Here is a 27,836-nt window from a genome sequence, read left to right as displayed (position 1 = left end):
TTGTGGCATGCAATTAACCAAAAAATAATATTTTAAAAATATTAGCACCTTTGCTCTATGAGAGTGATATGGTTTTGACAGGTGAAGCTAGCTGGGCCTTTGGGTCCAGTGAGGACTTGGAGAACTCTTCTGTCTAGCTAAAGGATTGTAAACACACCAATCAGCACTCTGTAAAAATGCACCAATCAGCTGTCTATATCTAGCTAAAGGTTTGTAAATGCACAAATCAGCACACTGTAAAATGGACCTATCAGCACTCTGTAAAATGGACCAATCAGCAGGACATGGGCAGGGACAAATAAGGGAATAAAAGGTGGCCACCCATGCCAGCAGTGGCAACCCACTTCGGTCCCCTTCCATGCTGCAGAAGCTTTGTTCTTTCGCTCTTCAAAATAAATCTTGCTGCTTCTCACTCTTTGGGTCCACATTACCTTTATGAGCTGTAACACTCACCGCGAAGGTCTGCAGCTTCACTCCTGAAGCCAGCGAGACCATGAACCCACCGGGAGGAATGAACAACTCTGGACGTGCCACCATTAAGAGCTGTAACACTCAATGCAAAGGTCTGCAGCTTCACTCCTGAGGCCAGTGAGACCACGAACCCACCAGAAGGAAGAAACTCCAGACACGTCCGAACATCTGAATGAACAACTCCGGACGCACCATCTTTAAGAACTGTAACACTCACCATGAGGGTCTGCAGCTTCATTCTTGAAGTCAGCAAGACTAAGAACCCACCAGAAGGAACCAATTCCAGACACAGTTTGACTGTGTCCCCATCCAAATCTCATCTTGAATTGTAGTTCCCATAATCCCCATGTGTTGTGGGAAAGACCTGGTGGGGTCTTTGAATCATGGGGGTGGTTATCTTCATGCTTTTCTTGTGATAGTGAATTAGTTCTCACAAGATCTGATGGTTTTACAAAGGGTTTTCCCACTTCTGCTCAGCACTTCTTTTTGCTGCCACCATGTGAAGAAAGATGTGTTTGCTTTTCCTTCTGCCATGATTACAAGTTTCCTGAGGCCTCCCCAGCCACGAGGAACTGTGAGTCAATTAAACCTCTTTTCTTTATAAATTATGCAGACTCGGGTATGTATTTATTAGCAGTGTGAGAATGAAGTAATACACAGAGTTTGGCATATGCTTTCTGAAAATATCCAGATAGTAAATATTTAGGCTTTGCATGTCATATGCTCTCTGCCATAACTACTTAACTCTGCTTTTGTAGTGTGTAAGCAGCCACAGACTATAGGTAAATAAATGAGTGTTGCTGTGTTCCAATAAAACTTTGTTTACAAAAATATAGAGTCAGCCAGTTTTGGCCCATTGGCTGTAGTTTTTCCAAATCCAGTTCTAAGAGAATAAAAAGGTGTTTTGATTTGTTTTATTTTGTTTTTTCCTTTTCCATGTGGTTAAGAAAGCAGTAGAGTATCTGTTGTCATCATTCAGCAGTTGCTAATCTGGGATAACCAGATCTTTGAATTTTCTTAAACTTTTCTCAATATTAAAGTTTGATGAAGACAATGTATTTATCTAGTATGCACTGACTAACAGAAATGTCAGTCTTCCGTACTTTTCACTAGAGTTTCCCCATGTTCTTCTTATTGAAATATTTTTGCAGCCTTTTTTTCTAGTTGATCCACCCCTTAAAACTTTGCCTAAATTTCATATCTTTACAAAAGCCTTTCCTGCGCCCGTGGGTCATCTCTTCTCACATGTCACCCACTATTTCTCTTTTTTATCACTTATTATAGTTCCTAAGCAACTTACAGCAGTTGGTAATATTTCAGAATCTAAAGCCAGACATCTAGGCTTAAATCTCAGCTCTGAATTCATTACCTTTGCAACGTTTAACAAGTTGTCAACCTCCCTATGCCTGTGTCTTTGTCTTTAAAACAGAAATAATAATAGTTACCTACTACATGGGGTTTTGATGAATAAATGGTTAAATGCATATAAAGCACTTATAACAATGCCTGCACACAGAAAAAAATATGAGTTAGCCATTGTTAGTAACAGTGAAGTAAACAAATAATTTATTCATTCACTTAAAAATATTCATGAAGCAACTACTACTTATTGAGTTTCCTTCTTTATCATATAAACTCCATAAATGTAGAAATTGTGTTCCCATAGTTTTCTATTGCTGAATAACAAATAGGCACAAATTTCTGGCTTATAACAATACCAATTTATTAGCTCTTAGTTCCCTAAATCATAAGACACCCAAATCTATGCTAAGGGTATCACAAGACTGACATCAAGGTATTGGCTGAACGAGGCTCTTCTCTGGGGACTGGGAGAAAGAATTCACTCCTGAGATTATACTCTCAACCTTACTATCAGCAGATTTCATTTCCTTACAGTTGAACGACTGAGATTTCTTTCTTGTAGGCTTATAGCTGAGTCCTATCTCAGCTCCTACGGACAGGAGATTTTGTTTTTGACCCAGCAATGAAACATTACATCCCCCTCACATTTTGTATCTGTCTGACTTCTTCACTTACCACTAGCCAGAGAAAACTCTGTAAAAACATTAAGAGCTCATGTAAAAACATTGAACCTACATGGATAAGTCGGAATAAACTCCCTACTTTAAAGTCATTTGTGCCCTAAAGCATATTATCACAGGAGTCACATCTCAGTGTATTTACAGGTTCCAGGAACTAGGACAGGCCATCTTTGGCAGCAGTGAAAGAGGAGTGAGGGGAAGGCTTAAAATCTTGTCTACAAAAAAACACATAATGAATGCTCAATAAATATCATGAAGGAAAAATATCTTAGCCATATTACTGTGCTTCCAAAAGGTCTTCCTCTCACTCAGTAAAGCAGGTTTACTGAGTTAGTCCACAGACCACAGTCATCCAGATTATCATGTTGACCAGAGGCTTTCATTGATCAAAAATAAAGTTATTTATTATTTCTGAATAATGTCTTCTGGATGGACAAAAAAAATTCCTAAAAATATAATTTGTGGAAGAATACTTTTAAAAGATTCTTTAAATCCCACTTTCTCATGCTATATTATCTTTTTGATATGCTGTTGAATTCAGTTTTACTAGTATTTTGTTGATGATATTTTTGCATTTATGGTCATCAGAGTTATTGGACTCCATTTTCTTTTCTTGTAGCATCGTTATCTGGCTTTGGTATGAGGGTAATTCTGGCCTCAGAAAATGAATTTGGAAGTGTTCTATCATCTTCAATTTTTTGAAAGAGTTTGAGAAAAACTGACATTATTAATTCTTTAGATGTTAAATAGAAATCACTCATGAAGCCACTTGGTCCTGGGTTTTGGTTGTTGTCATACAGAGGTGCCTGATTACTCATTCAATCTTCTCGTTCATTGTTGGGCTGTTTAGAGTTTCTACTTTTTTTTTTTTTTTTTTTTGAGACAGAGTTTCGCTCTTGTTGCCCAGGCTGAAGTGCAATGGCACAATCTCGGCTCACTGCGACCTCCGCCTCCCAAGTTCAAGCTATTATCCTACCTCAGCCTCCTGAGTAGCTGGGATTATAGGCATATGCCACCACAACCAGCTAATTTTGTATTTTTAGTAGAGACGGGGTTTCTCCATGTTGGTCAGGAGATTTTCTAATTTTTATGATTCAGTTTGGGTAGATTGTATGTTTCTAGAAATTTATTTCTTCTAAGTTATCCAATTGCTTGGCATATTGTTCATGATTCTTTGTATTTCTGTAGTATCAGTTGAAATGTCTCCCCTTTCACTTGTAATTTCATTCAAGTCCTCTCTTTTTTCTTGCTTAGTCTAGCTAAAGGTTTGTCAATTTTATTGATCTTTTTTAAAAAAAAACAAACAAAAAACCCTCTTAGCTTTGTTGGTGTCTCTATTGTTTTACTAGTTTGTATTTCATCTATTTTTATTCTGATCATTATTATTTCCTTCCATCTGCTGACTTTGGGCTTAGGCTACTCTTTTTCTAGTTTTTTGTTTGTTCGTTTGTTTTGAGATGGAGTCTCACTCTGTCACCCAGGCTGGAGTGCAGTGGCGCGATCTCGGCTCACTGCAACCTCTCCCTCCCAGGTTCAAGCGATTCTTCTGCCCCAGCCTCCAGAGTAGCTGGGATTACAGATGTGTGCCACCACACCCGGCTAACTTTTTGTATTTTTAGTAGAGACGGGGTTTCACCATGTTGGTTGGCCAGGCTGGTCTCGAACTCCTGACCTCAGGTGATCCACCTGCCTCAGCCTACCAAAGTGCTGGGATTACAGGTGTGAGCCACCGTGACTGGCCTCTAGTTTTTTAAAGGTATAATATTAGATTGCTTATTTGGGATGTTTCTGTTCTCTTAATGTAGGCATTTATAGTTAAAAACTTTCTTCTTAGCACTGCTTTTGCAGCATTTCATAAGTTTGGGTATGTTGAGTTTCCATTTTGTTCCTCTCAGGATACTTTTTGTTTTCTCTTTTGATTTCTTCTTTGACCCATTAGCTGTTCAGGAATGTGCTGTTTGATTTCTACACATTCATATACATTTAAAAATTCTGTACATTATTGATTTCTATACAATTGCTGTCAGAAAAGATTTCAATGTTTTTAAATTTATTAAGACTTGTTTGATCCAACACATACTCTATTATGGATAATGCTCCCTGCGCAATTGGGAAGAATGTTATTCTGCTAATGTTAAATGGAAAGTTCTGTAAATGTTTGTCAGGTCTTTTGGTCTAAAGTGTAGTTCAAGTCAAATATTTTCATTTTGATTTTTTTGTCTAGATAACTTGTACATTGTTGAATATGTGTTGTTGAAGTTTCCTACTATTTTTGTGTTGCTATTTCTCCCTTTAGTTCTATTAATGTTTGCTTTATATATTTTGGTTATCCAATGTTGGATGCATATAGATTTTCAATTATTATATCCCCTTGATTGATTGATCCATATAGCATGATACAGTGACTTTCTTTTACTCGTGACAGATTTTGACTGAACGTCTATTTTCTCTAATATAAGTATAACCACTCCTAGTCTGTTTTAGTTACCATTTGCATGAAATACTTTTTTTCATCCCTTTATTCTCAGTCTTTATGTGTCCTTAAGGCTACAATGAGTAGGCATTGAGTCCATTTGTGCCACTATAACAGAATACCAGATACTGGGTAATTTATTCAAAACAATAGAAAATTATTTCTGATGATTCTGGAATCTGGAAAAATTCAAGATCAAGGTGTAGGTAGGATTGGTGCCTGATGAGCATTGCTCTTTACTTCCAAGATGGCAACTTATTGGTGAATTTTCTGGAGAGGAAGAATGCAGTGTCCTCACTTGGTAGAAGGAGGTAGAAAACAAGAGAGAGCTTCCTTCAACTTTCAATCTCGAGCCCTTTTATAAGGGTGATAACCCCATTAATGTGAGTAGAGTCCTCATGACTTAATTACCTCCCAAAGGCCACATCTTTTAAAACTGTTACATTGGGGATGAAGTTTCAACATAAATTTTGGAGGGGATACCATTATTCAAATCATAGCAGCAGCATATTGCTGGATCTATTTTTTAAAATCCATTCAGTCATTCTGCTTTTTTTGAGTTGAGAATTTATTCCATTTACATTTAAAGTAATTATTAATACAGAGGGCTTACTCTTGATATTTTATTAATTGCTTACTGACTGTTTAGTTGTTCCCTTGTTCCTTTTTTTCCAATCTTGTTGTCTTCCTTTGTAAGTTGTTAAATTTGTGTAGTGATATTGTGTCCCATCTGGGTCACCAAAATGTGTCCGGAATTTGTTCCTTCCAGTGGGTTCTTGGTCTCGCTGACTTCAAGAATGAAGCCGCAGACCTTAGTGGTGAGTGTTACAGCTCTTAAAGGTGGTGCAGACCCAAAGAGTGAGCAAAAGCAAGAGCGCTGATTGGTGCATTTTTACAGAGTGCTGATTAGTGCATTTACAATCGTTTAGCTAGACAGAAAAGCTCTCCAAGTCCCCACTCAACCCAGGAAATCCAGCTGGCTTCACCTCTCAATATGCTTTGATTTCTTTCTCTTTACCTTTTGTGTATCTACTAGAGGCTTTTTCTTCGTGGTTACCATGGGGCTTACATAAAACACCTTATGCATATTTTTTAAGTTGATAATAATTTAACTTCAGTTAAACACAAATCCCTACATTTTACCTCTCCTCTCCCACACTTTATGTTACTGATGTCACAATCTACATCTTTTATATTGTATATCCATCAACACGTTTTTGTAATTTTAGTTAACTTTATGTTTGTTTGTTTCAATTACTTTTTGTTGAAAATATTTCTAAAATATATCAAGTCCTTACATTGTCTTAGTAACTGCAAGCTGTTGACAATAAGAGTCTGATTTTAATGATTACAGATTTTTCCAACATTATAGGCATCACTGTTCTGAGAGTTGAATCTTCTCATACAAGACTGTAGATGTCTTGTATTGGGATGTTAAACACAAAACATGACCTCATTGAAGCTTTTTTATTCCAAATTATAAATACTGGTTGTTGTCTTGTTACTGGCTTCACTTCAAATCCCCAAAATATACCTGTTTCAGATTAATTATACCTGTTCGAAATTACAATGAAATTGTGTTCACTAAATTCCATCCTTGGGATAACTAGTTCAAATAAATATTAAATTCTAGCAAAACATAAAAGAGAGTAATAAAGTGGTATTGTAGGAGGGAATTATAATTCCTCATCCCCTTGAAGTCAGACCTAGTCTTCATGTTAATTGGCAAATGAAATGAGAGTGTACATGAGGTATCTCACTTTCAAGCAAAAACTTTCAAACCAGCATGCGGTTTACATCACTGTCCTCCTTTCCTTCTTCCAAGAGACTGGGGATGTTACAGAAAAACAGTGCTTTATACGTCTTGATCTCTGAGTAAATATGTTATGGAACAACCAATCTGAGATCCACTTGCAGCAAGAATGAGAAGTAATCCTCCAGTACTGTTTGTTACCAGAGCATAACTTAGCATATAGTGACTGATGCATGTAATCGTAATTATTTATTGAACAGTTTTGTACTTTCTATATATAACAGGCTTAACAGTAAATACTTGCAGATAAAGAAATAGAAGTAATGCTGTCCCTAAAGCAGTTTATGCCGTAGTGAGATAAAAAATACTAACTGGAGAATTAAATTACCTGCAAATTGTCTTCCAATTTTATTCCCATCCCTTGAACTCTAAAATTGTCTGGTTCGTTACAACAAAGTAGAGAAAATTAATGAATATGTGAATCAGTTTGATGAGAAAACCTTGGAGACTGGAATGTTCCATGAAACTAATCAACAAGGGGGTTATCATTCCTTTTGGCAACCACAATCCATACCAGGAACATGGATGCAAATAGGAGAGATTCTATGTCCAGCTACAGTGAAGAAGCTGTGAGAACTTGCAGGGAACTTTCCTTCTTTTTCAATGTACATAAGGAAAAAGAATCCACTTTGCAGCCAATATTCTTCCACCTATGAATGGAAGCCATAGTTCCCAGCAGTTCTTGCTGCTGACTCTGCCACCCAGAATTGTTTTTCAGAGTCATCAAACACCACTGTGCAGCATGGGGTATGGGGTGTGGAAGACCTAGTAAAGGAACACTAGAGAAACACCAAGACCAATTTACCATTAAGCTATGTCTTGCTTTTGGTTTTCCAAAAACTCTCATATATGGAAATGAAGCAATTGAAGCCAGCATGAGTTGGGTCTGATGGCTGTCCTCTTCTTTAACTGGAGTAGGCAGCATTTTATGGGACTCATAAAAGGGTTTATGAGGCTTTGATGGGAAGTTGGCAGCCCAGGCTGCCTACAGTGATCTGATGAAAAGCAGCTCTTCTCTACACCTTCACAAAAGGTTTATTGCTATGGTTGTTTACTCAGACCCAAGGCAGAGCAGGGCCAGTGGAGTCAAAGAGATGGGCTTCAGAAATTAAGACGGGGAAGAATTTAGCTCTCACATGTTAGAACTTGGAAAGGCATCAGCCTGCAGCAGGGATTCCTAATTGAGATCCTGGGGAGGCTGAAAAGGCTTGGTTCACTGGTTAACTGAGCACACTTACAGATGCCTTTCTTCTCACTTTAGCAAGTGACTGCTCTCTTCCTCCCACTTCAAATTAGGACACTTCTGTCTGATGACTAAGTGCATAGGCTTTGAAGACATAAGATCTGACTTCAAATTCTTTCTCCAATGACTTGCTAGCTGGGTGGCTTTAGATAAGACATTTAACCTCTCTGATCATCTGTTTCCTACTCTTGCTTAATAGCAATTAAATGAGATTATTTTTACAAAGTTCTTAAACAATGTTTGCTACCCTGTGACCATTTGGAAATAAATGGCTATTTGCCAGAAGATCTGAGTTTGATATTCAGTTTTATCATCCTTACTGACAACATGGAAGGAATAGGAGAGATGTAGGAATAAATCAAGATATTATGTGTCAACATGGTTTGTAAATTTTAAGATGAAATGCAAATTTAAACAGATTACACAGTCCTACAAAACAGGTTCTTGAGTAATGAAAATAATAATGACCAAACATTAATATAGTGTGAACCATGTGTCAAAGCCTATTCCAAGCACTTCTCATGTATTAATTCCTAATTCTCATTGATCACTATAAGCTACCTAGTTTATTATCTCCATTCTACAGAATGGAGGAAACCGAGGCACAGAGAGATTAGAGAACTTGCCTAAGGAAGAGCAAATATTAAAACTCAGGTAATCTTATTTTTTATCTTCAATATATTAATTTTCCATAATTTCTATAAATATTTCCAAATTTAGATATACATTTTGAAATTGTCAAGCATGTAGATTTGGTTTTTCTTCTTCTTTAGTGAACCAGATGGCTGGTTTTATGTATGTGGTTAAGTGTAGCTATAGCTAATTCCACAATGAGAAAACATGTAGCTTACCAAGTTTATCTATCTTTATCTTATTCATTCCACAAATACTAATTGAATCCTTACTATGTGGTAGTTACCATGGCAGATGCTAACAGGGAAATACTAGCACATTTATTAAAACACTTAACAAGTTTTTTTTCATTTACTATTACCAGCCCATTTAGTCACTGTTTTACATCTTACTTTAACCTGGCTTCCACCATGATGATTCTAATTAACTGTATCTCAAACAACCCATTCTAGTCACTCCAATGTTTGTGTATGCATGTATGTATGCATCATTACACCAACCTTATCAAACTCTTCATTTCCCAACATTTGTTTCAACTTCCATACTCAGCTCATATAACACTCCCCCCTCAGAAAGTAGTTTTCATTGACTCATTTTCCTCCCCAAGATTTTATGCATGGAACAGTCAGTGACTCCCCACTACTTCATAACCAAACTCTGTATTTATTATTCAGTGCTCTTCAATATCAGTTCCCATGCTACTTGGCTACCTTTACCTCTCATTACATTCTTCATGCATGAAATCCTTCAATAAAATTAATTCCTCAATCTTCATTATTTGTCCTATCTCTGAATGTTTATCCAGTTTATTTCTCAGAATTAACTGTCTTCTCCATTAGCCTTCTGCTTTCCTCAGCTTGAGTCTCAGTTAGAAGTAATTTTCCTTTCTCCATACCTCAATGGCAATTAGTTATGCCCTCCTCACAACTCTCTCAAGATACTTACTGCATTTTACCTCGAAATATAGCCCATTCTATGACTATATTTTAGGCTCCAGTATGCTGTAAAGACCTCAAGGGCATGGACTAGGTCTTCATCATTATATTCATTCTCAAGTCTAGCACAGAATTGTACTCCTGGTAAATAAGTTCCTGTTCAATAAGTGTTACTGGATGGGTGGCAGGCTGGATGAACCGATGATCATTGGGTCACAGAACTAATAAGTGAATCTTCCTACTAAGAAATACATTGAATGTCATTTGGGACAATATTTGATTAAATATCCATATTGGCAGTTGTCAACTTCTGCAAATATTTTCATTTTAGAAAATATTCTTAATTTGTATTATCAGCAAAATTACAGAAAATGAAAAAGCCTTTTAAAAAAAGTAATTGCTGTTGTTCATACTGATTGAAACTCTGGGATTCTGCATATTGTACATTGGCCACAGCCTTGAACATCTTCAGTGTCCCTAGTCCCACGCCTCTAGTTCCTCTGAACTCTGAAGAGAACTTAAATAGTGAGCCTCTATGTATCCCTCTGACTGTGGAAATTTCTCGGTCTATCTTGCCTCTTTCCATGGATAGTTTGGACTCAAGATGTTGTAAATCTTCAAACAAGGAAAAATTGAGAAGGAAATTTCATAGCACACAATTCACAGTCATTTGACAAGGTGTCTGGGAATAAAGCAGGGCTTTTGCCAACCAGGGAGCTGTTTTAGAGGTGTTATAAGAAAAACTTCAGCTGAATTAAATTTAAAGGAGTTTAATTGAGCAATGAGCAATTCTCAAATTTGGTAGCCCCCCAAATCACAGCAGATTCAGAGACACTCCAGAAATGTTTCATGGTCAGAACAAATTTATAGACAAAAAAGGGAAGTGACATACAGAAATCGGAGGCAAGGTACAGAAACAACTGGATCGGTTACAGCTCAGCATTTGCCCTATTTGAACACTCAGCAGTGTATGACTGGTTGAAGTATGGCTGCTGGGATTTGCCAAGACTCAGCTATTGTTACAGGCACATACTCCTAGATTAGCCTTTCAGTCTTGTCTACCTATTAAGTTAGGTTGCAGTTCGTCCACAAGGACTCAAATATAGAAGTACAGAGTCCTTCTCAGGCCATATTCAGAGGGAAATTCTGAAAAGGAGATTTCATGAAAAGAAAAATGCCAGCTACCAATAGTCCCTCCCAAGTCTAAAACTCTAGAATTGTGTGTTGAGATCATGAATTACATTGAGCAGCATTTCTCAGAATGGATAGATAACAGATAGATGATAGAGAGAGAGAGATGATAGACAGATAGATAGACAGATACATAGATTGGTAGAGAGATTAGAGACAGAGATGGAGATACAGATATGTATCTATGTGTGCACAATGTACACACACATATATGTAAATACATATATATGTATACACACATATTTTACACATATGTATACACATAAATATTTGTATATGTGTACATACATGATATATAAAAAAGTTGAAACTTTAAAGAAGCATAAAGAATGAGAAAGAAGACAAAGAGATGAGGCAGAAATGGTGCTAACTCCATTTAGCTGCAATAAAACAGGTTTTCGATTTATATGCTTTAAAAACAGAGAAGTGGACTCTTTTGAAGATACTTATCATTACTTTGCAGGTGAAGCTGTCACTCTATACTTCTCAGCAAGGAGTACAGAGAAAAGTTGTGATGGATTAGCAATGAATGTGTTTTCTGTCATGTCCATTATTTCATCAGACTTTTTCTAGCCCCTAAATTCTGACTTAATAAACCAAAATAAACTAATACAAATAAAGGTAAATAATTTTGCTGCATTTTTAGTAAAGGCATGTCCTGGGAAAGTATATATTATGTGACTTGTAGACAGCCTTTGACTCATCTCCACTTACTCATTTGCCAAGGAAATGTGAAAAGAGGAAGAAAGATGAGTGTGAGAGGTGGTGCACAAGTTATAAAAATTCAGCACAGGTACCTCATTTCTTAAAAACAAAACAAAAAATAAATATTAAAACTATGATAGAAAGCAAGCTATGGTAATTACAAGTGAGAATGTACTCAACTAATTTTCCAAAAAAAAAAAAAAACCTGATTTGTTTGGATTCAGAGGCATGGTTAGAGGGGAGAGCCCTGGGATTGCTAATATTTGAGTGTCTGGCATATGAGTATTAGAAATGCCCTCCCCGTGGATTCTTCAAAACAATTTTGTAAGGCACATTCTTTTCCCCCCCTTATACAAATGAGGCTATAGAACTATACACTATAAAATGGTTAATTTTATGTTACGTGAGTTTTACTTCAATAAAATACACTGTAAGCATGATTTAAAAAAAAAGAAAGAAAGAAATTTGAGTGCTCTAACTAATCAGTCTAAAGCTATCCAGTTAGTAATTAGACACAAAATATGAGCCCAGTAGGCTGCCCCAAGGTTCTGGGCTCCATAATAATCTTTGTTTAATCTGTTACTCTACATTCCAGTATTAAAGTGCTTTATTTTTACATATCTGATTATTTTTAACATTGCTACAAGTAAGAGATAAGAAAGTTGAGGCATTTTAACATTAATATCATAGATAGGCAAACTGAGCATCAGAAAGTTTAAGTTATTTGCCCAGACTCACTTGATGTTGTAGTGCCTAAGACATTTATTCAGCCCTGGTTCAAAAGTCTGCTCTTCTTGCAGTAGAGCATTATGTGTTTCACCAAACTCAGCATCAAGACAAAGCATCACATATGCTTTTTTTATTCCTTTAACACACTGTCCTATTTGAAAAAACATAATTATGCACATACAAACGCACATATTACGCTGCAGAATTATTTGTAATATACATTATATATGAAATGTGTAATTTTTCATTAGCACAAAGAATGCCGGCCAAATTCTTCTAATGTAGGAAGCCCGAATAAAGAATAGCAGAAACTCCTCCAGCAAAAGAAAATTGCATAAATACAAAAAACACTAATAGCTGTACTCAGTAATAGTAATAGAAGTATAAGTGTGTCTTTGCTTGATTGGACTAAAACAGCATTTTAATGAAAGAACTTTCATTTGACATTTAGTTAACTACGACTTCACAGAATCATGTTTCATTACAAAATGAGAGCCAATCTTAGCAATGATTACAACACTAGTTATTACAGAAATATTTCTCATTTTATTCTCCCAATCGATAACCTCCAAATTTTATACTAGGATTTCTTTTTCTGCTTCTGAATTGAAAGAGGAATGAAAGAGGGCCAAGGAACTTCCCAGAAGACATTATCCCAAGAAACAATATTGCTTTACAATCTCCAAAAAAGAACCACATATATTAGCACTCTTTTGTTGTTTGGTTTTTTGTTGTTGTTTTGTTGTTGTTTTGTTTTTGTTTTTGTTTTTGACATGGAGTCTCTGTCACTAGGCTGCAGTGCAGTGGTGCAATCTCGGCTCACTGCAACCTCCGCCTCCCGAGTTAAAGCGAGTCTCCTGCCTCTGCCTCTGGAGTAGCTGGGACTACAGGCACGCGCCACCACGCCCAGATAATTTTTGTATTTTTAGTAGAGACAGGGTTTCCTTATGTTAGCCAGGATAGTCTCAATCTCTTGATCTTGTGATCTGCCCGCCGCGGCCTCCCAAAGTGTTGGGATTACAGGCGTGAGCCACCGTGCCCAGCCAACACTTTTTTAACTTATAACTACTATTTAAAGATTAAAGGTAGGCATTATTTTCCTCTAAATAAAAGAGGACATTGAAGTCAAGTGTATCTAGTGACTTTCCCAAGTTTGCATAGCTAGTGTGTGGCTGAAATAAGGGTTAGAACCAAAATGTAGTCATGGTCCGTCTACTGTATCTCCTCTTTACATTGGAACTTAATTCAACTTATCTCAGGTCTAGAAAATATTGAGAAGTTTCATCAGTATCAGGTAGCCATGATGTCCTAGAGGCAATTTGGAACTCAATCTAATTGTGTTTCTAATTTTAGGATCCATTTATTCTTTTAATCTCAGCTCATTAGAATAGAAAGAACTATAGACAATATTCATTGAACAAACATTATTTTGTCCTTTTAGCATCCAGAGAACATACGAGTTTCCAGAGATACAAAGATGAGTAAGACATAATCCATGACTCTAAATAGCTGAAGTAATGACTATAATGCAAATCATTTGCACACAAGAAGATAAAAACTATTATAGCTGCTGGGCTAGAAGTACGTGCAAGATAGAAGTGGGAGCAAAGAAGAGAATGCTTAATTTTGCCACTGGGCACATGAAAAGAAAGGATTCACTGAGGAGGTGACACTTTAAAGAAGAGAATACTTAATTTTGTCGCTGGGCATATGAAAAGGAAAGATTCACAGAGGAGGTGACACTTTAGTTGGAATTTTTTTAACGTATTGATGTTCACCAAAGTGGAGAGATTAGATAAAGAGGTGGGGGATGAATAGAGAACTGTTATAACCAAAGGCTTGGTGGTTTGGGGGTAACTACAAATAGTAACACATGACTTGACATTGAGTGTGTTCATGAATTAGAGAGAGAGAGTGTGTGTGTGTGTGTGTGTGAGTGTGCACGTGTGCGTGTGTGTGCTGACGTGTAGGTTCTGGCAATGGGGAGCTGACCATCACAAGCCCATAGAACACTCTGGTGTAAATCAGAATAGGGTGCCCCTAACTGGACCAGATATTGGCAGTCACTACTAGGTCATGTGCCTAATGTGGTGACCTCAAAATGCAGAACGCAAAAGAGATACAGAGGAGACAAGAGATAAAATTGAAGATAGGTAAAGCCATGTGGGGTTTGGATGTTAAACTTTCTGCCATATAACATGAATCCACTAAGGAATTTTACAAAGGAGAAAAACTGGAAGCAAAGAAAAGGCAGACGATGACAGCAATTGTAGTGAAGTCAAAGTTGACGTTACTTTATTTTCTGTAACTGATTTCACATTCTCCCAAGTCTACACTGAGAAAAAATGGAGATAGGAGAAAAAACTGATAGGAGAAAAAATAATTAAAATAATAAAAGATAACTTGTGCCCTTCTATTTGTTTAAAGCTCTTCTATCAGTTCAAGCACAAATAATTCTGGATTTGTTTTCCCTTCTCTTGCCTTAACTTAAGAACTACATTTTAAGATGGAGGGAGAGAATTTACATACCAAACTGGCATCAGCTTTTGGGCTCTTGTGTTATCAGAAACTTCTCTTATCTCCTGGAGATGTCCCTCACCCTGCCTTGTTTCTGGACATCCTGTGATAATGTCAACTGAAGTACAATTGATCAACTCTGATTTTCTTAGGTATCTTGCCCACCTATTTATTCAATAAATATTTACTGGGTACCAAGTATATACTAGACAGTGTTCTAGGTTCTGGAAATATACAGTAATCAGCCAAAAAGAAAAAAAAAATCCCTGCTTGATTGTGTTCACATTCCACTTACTGCTAACATCTCTGCTGTAGCTTCTAGTCCTAGATCCCCAAAGTCCCTGCCCTGTGAGCTCCTCATCCCAACCCCAGATCTCTATTTGTGTACCAGTTCCTTCAGCATTTCTGTGCTTTTCTATATCACTTTGGGTTTGAAGGTTCTGGAAGGCCATTAAACCCATCTAGATACTTTCTTCAGCTGGGTGTAAGCTACATCCCATGCATCATAGGAATACGTTGTCATTTTGGTAAATGCAGGGATAGAATGTCCCCAGACTATGCCACAATGAGTGGATAATGAGCCTTCTCTGAAATGAGAGAAGTGGGGAGCAGTATGTAGGCATCCAACCCCTTGTCTTTCAATTCCCCTTTCCCTGTATGCCATCTAACTCAGAAGAGAGCTTTCTACTTCCTTTTTGCCTCTCTTGTTTCTTTATATTATGTCCTTTTTGTATCTTACTTCAATCTCACGATCTCTTAACAGCAAAAAGTTTAGCTATTCCAAGGTAAAATATAGCCATAAATATAAATATATTGTCTTTATTAAACAATGATCCAGTTTTAAATTCATGAGGGCAAATCAAACACATGAGCCATGAATGAGAACTTCAGGGCAAATGCCTACACAGACTTCTACCTGGTAGGTAATGTAGTTATCACACCAGGGGTAATGTCTAGGTATCTTTCTCATTAATTGAGATGATGACATTATTCACAGCCACAGAGAACACAGGCAAACTGTTAAGATGCCTGCCTGGCTCACATTTGCATGTTGGCCTTGAGATATCTGAGGAATCTTTGAATGAAGATGTCCATCTATGTTTCACAATCTGCACTGAGGATCCGTATATGTGAATCCTTAGCACTGAGGAGGGACGAGGTATATGAAGCCCTGGAGAGATGATCTCATCCAACTCTCCTCACTGCCACCAACTCATTTTACAGATTTGAAATCTGTTGCTTAGAAAAGTTTACTCAGTGACATATGCTAGGGCAAATGGCTATTTTTAGGCAGAGTCAACCTAAAGATTTCTTCACTCCCAGCCCAACAATGAAGTCCATAATAAGTTCAGACACAATGCTTCATAAGGAAAGAAATGAAAAAGCAAACCAAATCTACACATCTCAACCAAAATATTAGATTCAGAGACATTACACATGTGAGAGAATATGTGTAATAGTTAAAAGTTTACTATTACAGGGATAGTTTAAAGTTAAACTATCCCTGGTTGAACTGCTTCCTGAAACACCTGCCACATTTAGTTGTCATCAAAGTGAATTCATTAAAAAGCAGAACAGCCCCCAGGGCAAGAGATTCTTTGCATAAATTAGGTGTGAGGGATGAAACGCATATCTGAAATGTCTCCATAGGACAGCAGAGAAATATTAGTTTGCTGCAGAGCTGAATAACTTCCTAGAACAAACTCTTGAGAGTCTGTGGTTCTGTTTCTGTAACATGAAGAGAAATGACTACTCATGAGAAGAACAGCAGTTCTGAGGGGAATATCAGGTTACCCCTCCATTGGTTAGCAAATATCTAAGCAGGCAGCTCTTCTAAAATGCGGTCTCCAAAGTAAACCCTGTGTCTTCTCCTTCAGATTGATTGATCAAAGTACAACGGATAGCATTTACAATGCCCTGACAATTCAGAATATCCACCCCCATAGAGTCAAAGACTGGGACTCATTTTCTAAAATTATTTTAACACAATTACTTTTTTTATTCAAACATGTCAAGATGTCTAATAGCAAAGTTGGTTCTATAATTTTAAAAACTTTCAAATTAAAGGCAGTAGAAATTTTTGTAAGTGTATCATGGGGTGAGTAACAGAAGGGTGTGCTCCCACCACCCCCCCTCACATAACCATACACTTCTCATCCTTTATGACACAACTTAATAGTGTATGTCAACACCTAATGTTCTCAATGCAAGGTTCAAATATCTGAGATGATAAGAAACAACTCTCTCTGGAAAACTAATCAGAAAGTGATAGATAATCACTTATTATGTTTTGAGTTTTAAAACATAATCTACTGTTTTGTGTAATATCACAACATTTTCTCCAGGATAAAAAATAAAAACAGAAAAACTCATGTCAAATGTACTCCCAAACCCCATTGCCCATGTAGACTTGCAAAGGAGTCTGTCCTTCATTCATTATTCATTCATGTAATAATCAGAGCTAGGTTCAAATCACAGCTCCACTACTGGTTACATGTTCTGTTCCAGATACTTCACCAGGCTGTGCAGAGAAATACCTTTAAAAAACATAAACACTGCCCTCAAGGATTTAGCAGTACAATGTGGACCCAGACATTCAAATAAAGAATTGTCATTTAAATTACTGAATGAAGAGGAGGAGGAGGTGGCAGTGGAAAAGGAGCAGGAGGATAGACTTGTGTGCAAGGGAGCTCAGAGGAAGGAATGGGTAGATCAGGGAAGGTATTCAAGAGGGTAGAAATGTTAGAGAGCCTCAATGGAGGAGCAGGAGATTTACAAGCAATTTCAGGAGAGATGGTCTTTTACATAGATGGCAGCCTTGGCAAGGAATACTTTACAACAAAATTTTAAGGTAGGCACCGTCTGTCCACAGACTTGTTGTATTTCATCACTGCCTTATTCAGTCCAGGATGCTATAACAAACTGCCATAGATTGGTGGCTTATAAACAACAGAAATTTCTTCTCACAGTTCTGGAGGCTGAAAGCCTGAGATCAGAGTACCAGCATGGTCAGCTTTTGGTGAGAACCACCTTCTGGGGTGTAGAGTGCTGACTTCCCATTCCCTCTAATTCCATCCATGAGGGGTCTACCCTCATGACCTGTTACCTCCTAAAGGCCCTGCTGCAAAATACCATCACACTGGGGGTTAGAATTGCTATAGCTGATACTGGGGGGGGGGAAATAAGCATTCAGTTCATTGCAACCTTTTATCTCTTACTTTAGTGCTTTAGAGTATTTCCCTTGTTTTCCAGAATCTCTACAATAACGTTCAACCTAAGAATGTACTATTAGGTTGTACATTACTGTTAGGTAAACATGAACTCCTGTTTACCTGGCCATTCCCAACCTTAGCTCAGATTTTAACACTAGTTCCCTAAAGGGAGGCATTGGTATAGCTAAGTCTAAGGTGTCTTAAGAGTGTCTTGGGCATAAGTTATAAATGGATTCAAATCCCTCCTTTCATCTGTCCTAGCTGTGTGACACTGAGCTTAAACTTTCTAAGCTTTAGTTTTTTCATCTGTATAGGTAAGACTGTAACTCACTGGGTCATTGAAATTGAATAGTCAATATCTTACTTCCCTAAATAAAGACTGACACCATTTTATTCAATAAGAATATACAAAAATAAATTTTTGGCAAATTTGATATTTTATATTTTAATAGGTATGTTTAAAATATGCAAATGTATTCTCATAATAATATGATATGAACTCTTGTGTAAGATAATGTTTTATGTAAAGTAGTATTTGAATTTTAAAAATTGTTATTTCAACTCATATTTTGTGAATCTATTTTATTGCAATTGTTCAAATTTATAGTCAACATCATTGCCTTTATCATCACTGAAGACAAGATTCAAGTCATCCAAAACCAATTTCCAGAGCACAGTATTGTCACTTTCTTGAAATATGGCACTTTTTATGCTATAACACTGTTTGACTCCTTGTATAATGCTGTATCTGGAATATTATCACTGGGTACAAGTGCCCATTTGCTTTTTCTGACTGTGCTATTAAAAATAGTCAAGGTTTAGTCCAGCTGTGCAGAAATAAATCAAAGTAAGAAACTTGAGAATGACAAAATTAAGTTTAGAAATGAAACAAAGAAAGAAAGAAGGGAAAATTAAAAAAAAACAGGAAGGGAGAAAGAAAGTAAGAGAGGGAGGGAGGAAGGAAGGAAAGAAGGAAGAGAAAGAGAGGGAAGAGAAGGAGGGAGAGAGAAATCAAGAGAGGGAGGGAAAAAGGAAGGAAGAGAAAAAAGGAAGGAAGAAAACACAGGAAGAAAGGAAGGAAGGGAAGGATAAAGGGAAAAGAGACCAGGAAAGAGGGAGGAAGAAAAGAGAAAATGAGGCCAGGAGTGGTGGCTCACATCTGTAATCCCAGCATTTTGGGGGGCCAAGACAGGCAGATCACTGAAGGTCAGGAGTTCAAGACCACCCTAGCCAACATGGTGAAACCCTGTCTCTATTAAACATACAAAAATTAGTGGACTTAGTGGCAGGCATCTGTAATCTCAGCTACTTTGGAGGCTGCAGCAGGAGAATCACTTGAACCCAGGAGGCAGAGGTTGCAGTAAGCCGAGATCCCATCATTGCACTGCAGCCTGGGTGACAGAGCAAGACTTTATCTCAAAAAACAAAACAAAACAAAATAAAGGAAGGGGAAAAGAAGGGAGAAAGGACAGGAAAGAAGAAAAGGAGAGAGGAAGAAAGGAAAACTAGTTAAATGTGGCTACATCTAAAATGCTATTTAATATGATTACTATTAAAAATATAAAATTAAACATGAAACAGAAGATACAGGCGCCCACCACCAAGCCTGGCTAATTTTTGTATTTTTAGTAGAGACAGGGTTTCACCATGTTAGTCAGGCTGGTCTCGAACTCCTGACCTCAGGTGATCCACCCGCCTCGGCCTCCCAAAGTGCTGGGATTACAGGTGTGAGCCACCACAGCTGGCCTTATGTTAACATTTATAATTTAATACTAACAACAATGAATTGAAAATTCTAAATTATATTATTATAAAGAGATGATGGGGAAAGAACTAAGAAAAGGTAAAATCCTCCTAAACTATTCTTATTACTCAGTAGATTGTATTATTTGCTTGTGTTCTTTCTACGTTTCAATCATATATAGGCATGCACATATTCAAGAAGGAGACTAGTTTTCCTTTTAAAACAGAGTAATCTCTACCTTATTTCTCTTTTCCCAGAAGCAATCACTCTCAATTCTTTGAGTTGAATATTCTTATTTATCTCTCGTTTTGTCTGCTAACACTCTATTGCCTTCTTTTTCAATTTTAGCTTTATCTGTTGACTTTTTCCATGAAACATAAATATTTGCTTCTATTTCCAGTGTCAGCCTCCAACACACATACTCAAATGTACTCATATATTTTTATTCTCTCCACCTCACAACATGGTTAAATATGTTTACATTATTTTAACTATTAAAATGCTATTCACAGCTTCTATCAGACTGGGTAGTAATGATTAGTTATTCCTTCCTGCAAAATGTTGACTTTTGGAAGAAGCCTCCTTCAGAAACATCAGCTCAAATTAAAACAGACTGTATCCTACACTGATAGACAGCTCTTATTATGGCCTATGGGGGGTGTTGGCATGAGGGAAAACTCAGAAAAAGATTAATAGGATGATGTGCAGCCCCTATGGATGCAGTTGACTTGAGACCAACTGCTCATGATCTCAGAGCATGAGAGATGGGTGCTCATCTTCTCCTACCTTCACTAGCCCGTTCTAAATTCCGCTCACCCTCAGCTGTCATCTTGACAAAGTTTGCTGGATTACTTTGATAGTGTGACCTAAACCTTCATACCTGAAGGGTCTGAACACTTGATAGCCATACCCTCCTCAGTGCAGGGTTTGTCCACATATCCATTAGCAGTTACAGTGGGACAAGGGAGTACCAGAGGCACCCAAGTAGATCACCTGGGTTCGCCATGTATTCTCCTCTACCACCATTGGTATAAGCAGCCCTATCTGTTCCTGCTGATCAAGGTCAATTCCCCCTCCCAGTATAGGAAGTCCTCTTATTGTCTGATGGTGTCTGGGCTCAAAGACTTCAAAATGCCCAGGTGGTAGCTATAAATTATAATTCAACAGGACCTTTGCTGTGTTTATTGGTACATTTTGAGACCAAGAACCCCAACCCAGGGAAGCCCAGAGCTGAGGAGACAGGGTGGAGAATGTCCTCTGGAGATCTTCGAGAGGAATGGTAAATGAGGCCACTCTTGCTTCCATGCCTTGGGTCTTGGAACCATTCATCTGTCTTTGTGCAAACACAGAGCCATATCAAAATATCTCATTTAATAGACATACTGCCTTCTACAGGGTGGTACTTCATATTTTTAGAGTGTTTTCTCTAAACTAGTACTTCAGTTGTACAGCTAGAAGTATTCTATGATCATGGCCATTGGCCTTTGGATGATAAAGTATATGACATGACCAGTGGGACCAGGGACCATGGCCTACTTCTGCATCCCCTTCACTATAAGGTAGGTCCCCAGGTTGGATGTTATGTTGCATGGGATTCCAGGCCCATGTACCAGGCATTCTTTAAGCACCTGGATAGTGGTAGTGGCTAAGACTCTACTAGCAAGAAGAACAAATCTATACCTGAAATAGAGGCATGACTGACCCTTTGTGGATGGAAGGGACCTGATATCAAATTGCCACCATGTGGCCAGGTGGTCTCCCTGAGGAATAGTGCCATAAAGGAGTTTGGGGAGGAGGGAACTCAGTGTTCATTTCTCTCACTGAAAAGTTGGACACTCAGAGGAAGCAATAGCAGGATCAGCCTTAGTAATGGATTGTCCATGCTGTTGGGCCCATAGGTAGCCTCCATCTCTGCCTCCATGGCTCTCCAGTCATGTATTTTTCCTGGCTTGTAGATGGCCATCTTCTCACTGTGTCCTCCTATGGCCTTTCCTTGGGGCATGTACATGGAGAGAGAAGTCATGTGAGCACAGCAAGATGGTGGCTGCCAAAAGCCAAGAGAAGAGAACTCAAAATGAAACCTACCTCGCTACCGTCTTGATCTTGGACAGTTTCCAGAGCTGTGAAAAATAAATTTCTCTAGTTTGAGCAACACAGCATATGGTATTTTGTTATTGTAGCTGAGCAGATTGATAAAGTTTTGGGTACCAGAAGTAAGGTGCTGCTGTAACAAATGCCTAAAAATGTGGATGTGGCTTTGGAACTGGGTGATGGGTAGAGGCTAGATGAGTTTTATGGTGCTTGCTAAAAATAAAATTAAGATTGTCATGAAGAAATATAAATATTAAAGGCAATTCTGTTGAGGGCTTTGAAGAAAAGAAGAGAGCTAAAGAAAAAGCTTCCATGTTCTTAGAGAATATGTAGACAATAATCCTGAATAGAATGTTGGTAAAAATATGAATGTTAAAGTCATTCTGGTGTGGTATCAGACAGAAATGAGGAAGTTGTTATTGGACAATGGAGAAAAGGTGATCACTGTTACAAAGTGCTAGAGGACTTGCCTAAATTGTGATCTAGTGCTTTAGGGGAGATAGCACTTGTGAAAGGTAGAATTGCATATTTATGTGAGGAGATTTCCAAGTAAAACGTTCAAGGTATAGCCTGGATCCTCCTGACTACTTATAATAAAATGCAAGAGGTGAGAGTTGAATTGACAAAGGAATTGTTAATCAAAAAGTAACAGGAACTTAAAGATTTGAAACATTACCTGCCTGTTCATATTTCAAAAATATGAGGAAGTATATTCTGAAGAGAGTGCTAGGGATGTGGCTGGACAACCATTTGATAGGAAGATTGGTATGGGTGTGAACAACAGATGTAATCTGATATATCAGCAGGAGCCAGGAATAGATATGGGACTACACCAGCAGAAATACTGCCAGCTGGGACTAAAGGACATAAAAAACTAGATGGAATGGAGGAAGCTGGACTTCTGCGATCCTGTAGAATGGGCCTGTAGAGCTATTCAACTGCAAACATGCATTATCCTTCAGGATAAGGGAAGAATGACCCTGAAAGTGATTTAGAAATCAGCAGGGCTGGCACCTTAATCTTGGACTTCCCAGCCAAGATAAATAAATGTCTAATTTAAATTTAAATTTTTAATGTTTAAGCCTGTGGTATTTTGTTTTGACAGCCTGAGCGGACCAGTTCTCCCCCAGTCCAAAGAAGCCTATATATATAAAGGTGGGATGAAGTGGTCTGAGCACACAAGTTAAGAATAAACAGAAGTTGACCTTAGAAAATGGGAAGCTATACCATGCTGTAGGTTAAATTAATCTATAAATTTATTATGATCTCAGTAAAAATACAAATAGATTTCTTTTTCTGGAACTATGAAAGAAGATTCTACAGTTTAAGTGAAAAAATAAATTTGAAATAACTTGTAAAGTTCTGAAGAAGGGGAATAAAGAGAAATTAGTTATAGTAGATAATAAGGTATGCTAAAAAGTGAAAGAATAGTTTAGTATTGGTATATTAATATGCAGATATCAGAAAATATGTCTACATATAGAACCAAATATATATGGAATTTTAATATATGATGAATTTGGCATTTCAAGTCTGAGGGAAAATATGTATTATTTAATATATTTTGTTCAACAAATTAAATAGCCATATGTAAGAAAATAAAATGCTTACCTCACACTTCACATCAAAATAAATACCTCATGAATCAAAGATTTTAACACATAAAAAAGAAACATAAAAGACACAGAACAAACTGTGATAGAGCTTTTAAAAATTTTCAGTGTAGCAAAAACCTTTTCAGGAGTGTCCAAAATACAGAAGCCATAAAAATCTAGTAATTTTGAAGGCATAAAAATAATCTGCTTGGAAAAAAGCTACTATATGTAGTATCAAAAGAAAAGTGATAAAATTGTGAATTAATATTTGCAAATCATGTCGTGGGTGAAGTGCTAATGTGCTTTTCAATTAAGACAAAAAAGGAATGACATTCTGATAGAAAATATGGCCAGAGGCTACAAGCTCACTCCATTCACTGAAAAGGAATTCCAAATGGCTCTTAAACAAATATATATAGACCTCATTCATAATAAGAGAAAATGCAAATTACATTTACAATAAGATCTGATATTTTTTAACTGGCCAGGTTAGGAAAGATCAAATAATTTAATAGCAATGTATTATCTCAGGAAATATGTATTCTCATACACAACTCCTGGGAGAGTAAATTGAAACTTCCATGGAGAGCAATTTGTTTCTATTAGAGTTAAAATTGCATCTCCCCTTTGGTCCAGGTTATAGTCCTGTGTATCTCCTCTACATGTACATTGGCACGTGTGTAAAATGACAGATGTACAAGGATATTCATTACTACATTTTGTAGCATCAAGGTATGAGGGTCAGAGAATGCTCGAAGGTCTAACAATGGAAAACTGGATAAACCAATAATGGTTCCATAATATAAACCAGCACTGTGTAGCAATAGAAATGAATAAAATAACTCCATAGGTACTGGCATGTGATAATTTGAAGATACACTTTATATTCAAAAAGATAATTCCAAAATGCAGTGTAGAGTACAATCTCATCTGTGAAACAGAAGATTAGTAGAAAATATGTATATATTACTATAAATACATGTATATAATTTAGAGTATATCTGAATAAATTCACAAGACGTTGATTTGGCCTCTGAATAAGAAAAATGTGTGGCTGAGGGACAGAAGTTAGAGAAAGTTTTATTTTTCCTTGCACATCCTTGTGTTTGTATGGCCTATTCAAGAAAATTAACAATAAGAGAAAAATAGAAACCATAGCAAATGAGATGATACAACAAAATACATATAGAAGATTCAGAAATAATTTTTTAAGGAAAAACTGCAATAGATAAGTCTCCAGATTGTTTAACATGAGAAATGGAGAAAAACATAAATACACAAAATTAAAAATTAAAATTATGCTATCAAAACAGAAGTGACTAAAAGTATAACAATAAAAAATAAACATTTAAGGTTCTTTGTAAGTTTTTGAAAATCTCAATGAAATATACAGTTTTCTATAAAAATACAAATGAAATAATCAGATCAAAAGGACATTAAAGATCTGATTATATATTTCTTTTTCAAAATGCCAAACTGTAATCCCAAAAAAGCCTGGGTGTATAAGAAAGCCTTTTTAGCAAACATATCAAACTTTAAAGAAAAAATAGAAATCCAGTTATATAGTCACATACATTTTATAACCTTAGTAATTAAATTTGACAAAAATAGAACAAGAAAAATGTTACACACAAAATTTACTTAAAAATCAATGTGTAAACATCCTCAATAAAATACTAGCCTAGTCTGGCAGCCTTTTTAGTATTCACCAGTATTCATCTTCCACCTCTTTCATGGCATATGGAAGGATTTGATTTCCATGTCTTCTTGAATTCAACCATGGCCATGTGATTTTTCCATAGCCAATAAAAGGTAAGCCAGAACTTCCATGTTTCCTGGGCAGTAGGAACTAATTACCAGCACTTGGTTCTTCACCACTTTTTTCCCTTTCTCTGGCGACTGTGGCAGCTGTGTCCATATATAGGTTTAGTAATGATCTAGCACATGGAAAACAGTTGCTCCAGAGATTTACCCAAGCCCAAGCCGACTGTATGGGGGCAAGAAATAGTCTTTGTTATTTTAAGTCGCTGATATTTGAGATTGCTTTTAACCATGACATCATCTAGGCTATCCTGACAGACATACCAATCAATTTCAATAGAACACTAAAAATGTAATATGTAAGAGCCAGTTAGGGTTTATACAGGGAAAGAAAGGGTAGATCAAGATCATGAAATGTACCAGCTTCACATCACTGAGGAAAAACTTTGTAAAAATTCTGATAAAAATTAATCACTCCATTTAAAAATGAAAACATTCTATATAGTAAGAGTTCTTTCTTTATATAATAAATATTAATCAACACCAATTGATATCATATCTATTGGTGAACAAAGAGATATTAAAACATAAACCATTAAAATTAGGACTAAGGTAGTTATACTTGTGCTATGGTTTGAATATTTGTGTTATCCCAAAATTCATATGTTGAAAACTAATCCAGCTGGGTGTGGTGCCTCACATTTGTAATCCCAGCACTTTGGGAGGCAGAGGCAGGAGGATAGCTTGAACCCAGGAGTTTGAGACCAGCCTGGGCAACATGGTGAAACCCAATCTCTACAAAAGAAAAATGAGCTAGGTGTAGTGGCATGCTTGTAGTCCCAGCTACTCAGGAGGCCGACGTAGGAGGATCAATTGAGTCTAGGAGATCAAGGCTACAGTGAGCTGTGATCATGCCACTGCACTTCAGCCTGGATGACAGAGTGAGATATCATTGAAAAAAGAAAGAAAAAGAAGAAAAGCAAGAAAGCAAGAAAGCAAGAAAGAGAAAGAAAAAAGAAAAAAGAAAGAAAGAAAAGAAAGAAAGAAAAAGAAAGAAAGAAGAAAGAAAAGAAAAGAAAAGAAAGAGGGAAGGAGGGAGGCAGGGAGGAAGAGAGAGGAAAAACTAATCCCTATTGTGATAGTAGTAAGAGCTAAGGCTTGTGGAAGTGATTCGGTCATGATGGATCTGCCATCATGAATGGGATTAGTCCCGTATTAAAAGAGGCCTGAAGGAGTTAGTTAACACTTTCTGCCCTGTTAGGACACAGCAAGAAGATACCTTCTATGAGGAACAGGCCCTCACCAGATACTGAATCTGCCAGTGCCTTGATCTTAGACTTCCCAGCCTCCAGAGCTGTGAGCAAAAATTTATGTTGTGCATAAATTACCCAGTCTAAGGTATTTTTTATAGCAACCCAAATGGACTAAGACAGCCTGCTACAAAAAACAAAACTGAATGTCTTCTCAAAGTTTTAATGCAATAAGACATGAAACATTTTTGAAAAAGGAAAGACAAAATTACCATTCACAAATAATTCTATATTCTACTGAGAAAACATACAAAAATCAACTGAAAACCTATTAGAAGCAATAGAAAAATTAATTCAGTTAATTGGCTACAGTGATATTTAAAAAATATCAAAGAGGCCAGCAATGCTCATTCATTTGGCAAATATTTATTAGTCACTTACAATGTGTTAGGCTCCATCCTAGCTCTAGTGAACAAAACAGACATAAAGGCTTTCCTTCACTGAATTTTTCTTTAGGAGAAAGGCACTATTAATAACAATGATAATAATAAAGCAACAAGTAAGATACACATAGGCATCTCCCATCACTAATTCTCTCATCCATTCTTGAAAGCAAAATGTTTTTGCACGAAAATTGTAACTTCTATGAAAAATGTAAAACATACTACAGAAATATATTCCCCATTGTTCTAGATCAGAAAAATAATATATGACACATTAACCTCCAACCCAACCAGTATCCTAAAATATAATAAAAATATCAAATATATAAATATTAATAACAAATGGTTATATTGGGAAGTAAAATACATAAAACACTGATTTTGCTCACCCAACAACTGATGTTAATAAATAGTTAACATCAACATAGTAGCATGTTGCGCATCACCTTAGTTGACATTCTACTCTAACTTCCTGAGATTTGTATGTTCTATCAATGATGTTTGCAATATAACTAAAGACTGTTCATGAATATTGTTTCATTTAAAAATGTTGCTTTTAGACTTGTGGGCATAATAATTTTTTTTCCTGTATAAACATGCCCAAAAGATGTTGCATTCAAATATAAATCCAACGTATATTAATAACATAGTACTATGCAACTGGGAAAATATTAAGTGGGAGTAATTCCATAGAATGTTCTGTAGTAGGTCAAATTTGGATAAGGGCAATGAAGAGAAAGAAAATGGGGAAGGAATATCGATCAGGAAGGTGATAAAGAAAGCAAATATTTCATGTTTGAATTGGGTGGCTGGGAAGGGTCTCGCTGTAAAGAAGAAAGCTGATCAATGACTTGAGAGAAGTGAGAGAGTAAGCTGTGGGCGACTGGGAGGAGAGAAAGTTGTAATGAAGGTTCCGAGGTAAAAGTACATCTGGAGTCCTTGAGCTCAGTAAGTTCAGAATGGCGAGCATGGTAAGGGTGAGTGTAGC

The sequence above is a fragment of the Gorilla gorilla genome, chromosome 3 (assembly GCF_029281585.2).
Source record: "Gorilla gorilla gorilla isolate KB3781 chromosome 3, NHGRI_mGorGor1-v2.1_pri, whole genome shotgun sequence".
NCBI classification, from domain to species: Eukaryota; Metazoa; Chordata; class Mammalia; order Primates; family Hominidae; genus Gorilla; species Gorilla gorilla.
The sequence above is the reverse complement of the archived record's forward strand: the minus strand, read 5'-3'. Positions refer to the sequence as shown.